The sequence below is a fragment of the Ursus arctos genome, unplaced genomic scaffold (genome assembly GCF_023065955.2).
Source record: "Ursus arctos isolate Adak ecotype North America unplaced genomic scaffold, UrsArc2.0 scaffold_28, whole genome shotgun sequence".
In the NCBI taxonomy this organism is placed as follows: Eukaryota; Metazoa; Chordata; class Mammalia; order Carnivora; family Ursidae; genus Ursus; species Ursus arctos.
The window spans coordinates 4,924,221-4,931,064 of record NW_026622963.1 but is presented as its reverse complement, the minus strand read 5'-3'; the positions used below and the strand labels follow the sequence as shown (position 1 = coordinate 4,931,064).

The 6,844-nt window shown below is 42.6% G+C and overlaps 1 pseudogene; it reads left to right on the top strand.

Moving 5' to 3' along the window:
- Window positions 1-279: 279 nt before the first annotated feature.
- Window positions 280-1,284, top strand: LOC113241016 (myoD family inhibitor domain-containing protein-like; annotated as a pseudogene).
- The last annotated feature ends 5,560 nt before the right edge of the window (window positions 1,285-6,844 follow it).

Here is a 6,844-nt window from a genome sequence, read left to right as displayed (position 1 = left end):
GCCCTCCTTAATGCCCATCACCAGCCTATCCTAATCCCCCACCCCCCTCCCCTCTGAAGCCCTCAGTTTGTTTCCCAGAGTCCATAGTCTCTCGTGGTTCATTTCCCCTTCTGTTTACCCCCCCCTTCATTCTTCCCTTCCTTCTCCTACCGATCTTCCTACTACTTCTCATGTGGAGGCTTGCTCTAGGTTCCACACAGCCTGGTGTGCCACTCACACTTGGAATGCCATTGAATGTTCTGGGTTAGGAAGGCTAGGGGGCAGGTGGCGCAGGGCTCAGTGGAGCAGCCCATGTCCTGCAGGGGTGAAGCCCTCACTCCCGGCCCCAGTGCCGGCCAAGGCAGGAGGAGGCCCGCTGGGCGCCCCAGCCCAGGAAAAATGTGATAAAGAAAGTACGGGGCTCCCAGGTGGCTCAGTCAGTTAAGCATCTGCCTTGGGCTCAGGTCATGATCCCAGGTCTGGCATCAGGCTCCCTGCTCAGTGGGAAACCTGCTTGTCCCTCTCCTCCCCACTCATGCGCTCTGTCGCTATTTCTGTCTCTCTCTCAAATAAATAAATAAAATCTTTAAAAAAAAATACTGAGAGAAATATAACTCAAGCTGCCCATAGCTTCTTCACACCAGAAAGATGCAAGCCCAGTCCATTGGGGGAAATTGTTCAGATGATGAACTCTTCCGAACCCAACCCCAGTGCTTGCCTCGGTTTCCAGTGTGTTCGCAGGAACCAAGGGAGGAGGAAACCAGCAAGATGAAGAACACGGCCACACAAGTCTGAGCAATGGAAATGGAATTCACCACGGGGCCGCACATGAATCTGCAGATAACCGAAGACTTCAGCACCCTCTTCTCACAAGATGCATGGAAAATTCAGTCCAGCTTGTCTGTAAACAGTGATGTCAGTGAGAAGAGTAAAGTCAATGCTGTCTTTCCCCAAAAGACAGGCTCTTCACGTGAAGATTGCAGTGTGTACTGTATCCTGGCCTTGGGCTCAGGTCGAGCCTGTGACTTCCTCACCCTCAGCAGTACTGTCCTGGGCCAAGCTTCCCGTGGCGTCGCCACCTCAGAAACCTGCTGCTGTCGCTGTGGAGAGCAGATGGGGGAGGACTGTCCCTGCCCTTGTGAGGAGGATTGTGGCATCGTGGATGCCTGTCGTGAATCATTGCCCTTGATCTTAGCCAAAAGGCCGAGAAGCGATTGTTGTGAATCATTGGACTGTCTGGAAGTCTGTATGGAATGCTGTGGAATTTGTTTTCCTTCTCTTTGTGTTCAAACTGGAGTGTTTTAAAATTTTTCTTTTAAGGGGGCAGAAAAGCACATGGTAAGATTCTCATGAAGCAACCCAGTATTTGCACTGTTAACTCATTATTTTAAGTAATCTCTGAAAGCCTTTCTCTCTACCCAAATCTACGTGGTTTAATAGGTGAAATTTTAACTACTTTTAAACTTCATAGGTTACAATGACTGAGGGACATTTTGACCATTAAAAAAAAAAGCTAAATGTAAAAAAAAAGAAAAGAAAAAAAGGCTAGGGGCAGATTACCTTCACTGCAGCCTAGTATAGCTTGAAAAGTGTTCTCTTTCTCTGGGCCTCACTCAAAGCTGGCAAGCTTTTGCTTCTCCAAAGATGTTCTGTAAAGTACCTTATGTGGTCGGATTGTAGGGGGCACGAGATAAAGAGACTTGTCTTTCATTTTGGAGCAAGCATCCAACATAATTCAAATGACTGGACCCCAGGAACTTTACTGATGTGGCAATTCCCTGATTTTTCTTGGGACGTAGCTCCCACCTTCAGCATGGAATTGTCTTACCAGGTCAGCCAGGGTGCCTGCCCTTTCCTGCTTATCAGGCTCTCTTAGCACAATGACATCAGTATAGAGGACCAGGACTGTGTCCTATGGGTTGGTGAGATGATCAAGATTTCTAAGTACAAGACTGGAGAATGGAATCATGGAGCGGATAGAAGCCTGAGGCAAGATGTTGAAAGTGTTCTACAGTCCCTGCCATGTGAAAGCAAACGGCTTTTGGCATCACTCTTTATTGGGATGGAGAAAAGCACTGGCCAAATTGCTGATGACATATCCAGGGGCTCCAAAAGAGACAACATCTGGAAAAGCAGATGCAATTAAAGTCATTGTCATTCCAGTTCTTCCAAACCATGCATCAGCCACATTGTCAGGCCGATTGCAGATGTGATCAAAGTCATCAGTCCTGAATCTTTCAGGGTTTTGATGCTGGCACTAATTGTTGCAGATCTTCCAGGAATGTAGTATTACTCTTTGATTTGGTTAAAAGGGGGAGGTCTGGGTTTTCCCACCATAATAGCTCTCACTCCAGGGATTAGGGATCCAGAGTGCAGATTCTGTCAATTTCTAAGTGTGTCAATTTCAACCTGGAAAGTAATTACCAGATAACTTCCAAACACCTTACCCCGGAGGTCAATTCCATGATTTAAGTAAAACAGAAGTTTAGCAGCTTCTCTCGCTCTTTGCTTTCTCTCTACATCCACATGAGAGCAATTCTATGGGATAATTTCTAAAAATACGTTTGCTGGGCCAAAGGGCAAACACTGATTTCCATCCCATAAACAAAGTTTGAACTTACCACTCAGCTTGGTAAAATGGGTATCTTTTGATTTTCATTTCTTTCATTTCAGAAATGCAAAGAGCTCTATCTAGTCTTCCCTTCCTCACCCCAAACATCTCTGAACATCCTTAAAGTTCATGTCCTAATGAGCCTCTGTGACACTGATATCTAAGCACCATTTATTCCCCTGCCCACTGGGCTCCCCACCCTCACTGATGGACCACCGAGGTTGTCAAGCTCTTGCTTGGTATTTCTCTTTCCTCAGCACATAGTTACTTAGTCAAAGACCACCAGTCTCTTTGGGGAAGGCTTGGAATAAGATTCTCAGTTCACCCTTGTAGTGCCATTGCTGGGTTCTTCTTCAAGGTGTCCCCAGCTTCCCTTCCATTCTGAACTGTGCATTGATTTGGATCTTGGAACCAGCAGTGGGGTTATGACTCTCTACAGTGATGGCTCAAGACAGGGCTCCATTTACTGAAGCCAGACTAAGGTTCATTGTTGCTGTTGTACAAATTAGGTAGAACCTTAATGGCTTGCCCATTTGATGATTGATCATATGGGAATAGTTAAGTAACTAAAATGCACCACACCATGGAACACTAGCTTAAAATGATGAGATGTATCTAAACAGACTGACATGCGAAGTTCCCTAAAGATATTGGAGTGAAAAATAAGAGTTGAAGAAATGTTCAGAGTCATTTATACAAAACACACAGAGACCAACCCCCCCCCAAAACCCACAACTATATATTGTGTATGTACCTTTTTGTACATAAATGCATAGATAAAGTTCTGGGATAATCCACACCAAACTGGTAATAGTAGCTCCATCTGGGGAGAGATGGGATTGGAGGGGAGCTGGAAATGGTAAAGGGAGGCTTTGATTTTCTTTTACTTTTTTTACCTAATTTTTTTGCCAGTGTTTTCAGGTACAGTTCATATAGCATTAAGAAATAATAATACTTTTTAATCTAGAAGACTGAGAAAGGGGGTGGTAAGAATGTACCTGTTATCTCTCCCTTGGCCCACAGTAGGCTTCTTTCTACTGTGCTGCAAATATTTTGGGCAATGGTTCTGCCCCATCTCTGGATCCTGCTGATAACATTGACACCTAATTACACAGTAATTTAACATCATACTTTCTTTCTTTCTTTCTTTTTTTAATTCTCGTGATGTGTTTTGTCTTGTTTTCATAGTGGAAAGTTCTCATACTTCTGTGTCCTACCCAGTGCCTAGCAACATGCTCAGTGTGTGCTCAGTAAAGACATCAAATAAATAAAGCCTTGTGCAATTCTCTTCTGAGGGAGAAGGGCCTCCCTTCCCCACCCCTATGCCAAATCTAAGAAAATCTAATTAATTCTTTAAAATTTGTTCAAATGACATGTCTTCGGGGAAACTTCTTCACACATTTCTCCAATTGCAATTTATTGTGCTTTTCCTTTCTTTTCATAACACTTTTAAACACACATTCTTATACCTATAATGTGATATTTAGTTCATTATAATCATTATTTGAATTTGTAACATGTCAGCCTTCCCTTCCAGACCGCACTGCTGGGGACAGGGAGGCAGGTGTTACCCATTCTCATTATAATGCAGTTCTTCATCCCTCCCAAAGCCTTGGATCAGCAGGTACTCGGTAAGAATGTGGAATTCAGCTGAATTAAAAGGATGGGAGAGGTTGTGATATTGAAATTTTTCTACACATGAACCTGCTTTTACATAATCCCACCTGGGGTGATCAATGGTAAGTCAGCCACTGACAACCTCCCACACAATACTTAACTCTTCCTCTCTCAAAAAGAAACGTCTCCTCCAGAGGGGCTAGGATCCTATTGTTTGAGGGCAGCCATGCTTTCTTTCTCTGCTGGACTCTCCACGTATCTATGCCCACAGTTCTCCAGGGTAACTTCCTAAGAGTGAATTTGCTGCATCAGAGAGAAGAATTTCCATTCTCACCAGGACTGTGTATTATCCACCTTTGCCAATCAGCTTGATAAAATATGGCCCCCTTTTTCTTAAAAGTTTCATTTCTTTGCTTTTCCATGTTCCCTCTTGTCTTCCTCCCCTACCTTCCTCACTCACAGTCCTTTGTCCCTGGAGTCAACACTTTACTACTTTTAATGTTTTCTCAATGAAATGAGTAGGTAATCATCGTTGGTCATCCAAGGGTATGCTTGCCCACCACTTAGAGAGGAGACCAGGGTCAGATCTAGGAAGGCCTACCTCCAACTTCATGGGCCATTTTCAATTAGTTGGGCAGTTCAGTGCATCACCCGGACCTAGTTAACTCCAACTAACTCTTCAGATCTCACTTCAAAAGTCCTCGGGTAAGCCTTTGCTAACCCCCGGATGAGCTCAGGTTGCTCTGTTCTTAGCTGTCATAACTATGAGAGAACTTGGTATTTATTTCATTAATATCTGTCATATACATGAGGATAGGAGACTGGCCCTTTTTTCCCTCATCATCTCTTATCACGTGCTTAGCATCTAATAGGAGCTCAGTAATATTTTGTAAAGTGAATCAATCAATAAAACCCATCACTCAGTTATTCTACATGAAATGCCCTTAGAACAGTGGTTCTCAGCCCTGGCTGCACTTGAAAATAATGTGAAGTTTTGTGGTTTCTTTTCTTTCTTTCCTTTTTTTTTTTTTTTTTACAATATTAATGTCCATCCCTACCATAGACCTTTTTAAAGGCTTTTCTTTTGTGGGGGCAGTTTGAGGTTCACAGCAAAATTTAGAGAATGGTACAGAGAACCCCCATATACAATTTCACTTATATGTAAGCACATACATATGTATATATCTAATATACATGGGCATTCATGAGTGAATACATAATTGCTATTATTTTGAACAAGCTGTTATCTGTTGGATCAGTTAAGAATAAGAACAACAAAAGCGTTTTAACTTTACATAATACTTTGATGCACTTCTTGTCTTAATGTAGACCCAACTTTCTGACCTATATTAGTTTCATTCTCTCCAAATAACCTTTCAGACAGTTCTTAGGGGCACTTGGGTGGCTCAGTAGGTTGAACGTCTGACTCTTGATTTTGGCTCAGGTCATGAGCTCAGGGTTGGGCCCCATGTGTCGCTCAGCAGGGAGTCTGCTTCTTTCCTTCTCCCTCTGCCCCTCCCCCAGTGCTCACTCTCTCTCTCTCTCTCAAATAAATAAATAAATATGTTAAAAATTATTTAAAAAATTAAAAAATAAACATTTCTTGCCAGGTAGGTCTACCAGCAACAAATTCCTCAATTTTTATTTGTCTGAGAAAGCCTTTGTTTCTTCTTCTATTCTGAAGCATGATTTCACAAGGAACAGAATTTTAAGTTGGTGGTTTTCTTCTCTCAACACTTTAATATTTCATCCCGTTCTCTTCTTGCTTGAAAGTTTTCTGAAGAGAAGTTGAATGTAATTTTTATCTTTTTTCCCCTGGCTTCTCTCAGGATTTTTTCTTTACCTTTGATTTTCTATAATTTGAAAATGATGTGGTTCGGGGTAGGTTTTTCTTCCTCCTCCTCCTCCTCACTGCCGCCTTCTTCTTCTTCTTCTTCTTCTTCTTCTTCTCCTTCTCCTTCTCCTTCTTCTTCTCCTTCTCCTTCTCCTTCTCCCTCTCCTTCATCTCCTCCTCCTCCTCCTCCTTCCCCTCCTTCTCCTCCTGCATTTATCCTGCTTGGTGTTCTCTGAGCTTCTTGGATCTGTGGTTTGGTTTCTGACATTAATTTGGGGAAAATCCTCAGTCATTATTGTTCCAAATATTTCTTCTGTTTCTTTATCTCCTTCCTCTCCTCTGTTCCCACTACAAGTACGTTACTCTTTTTGTCGTTACCCCACAATCCTTGGCTATTCTCTTCTGTTTTTCCGGTCTTTATTCTCTTTGCTCTTCAGCTGGAAGGTTTCTACTGAGATAGTCTCAGGCTCAGGGATTCTTCCTTCAGGTATGTCCAGTCTGTTAAGCCCATCAAAGGCATTCTTCATTTCTATATAGTGGGGCGTTTGTTTGTTTTTTCCCCAGCAGTTCTTTTTGATTCTTTCTTAGGATTTCGATCTCTCTGCTTACATTGCCCATATGTTCTTACACGCTATCTATTTCCTCCATTAGATCCTTAGCATTTTAATCACTGTGTTTTGAATTGCCGATCTGATGATTCCAACATTCCTGTCATGTCTGGTTCTGATGCTTGCTCTGTTTCCTCAAATTTTTGCCTTTTGGTATGCTTTGTCATTTTTTCTTGGTAGTTAGACCTAAAGTAC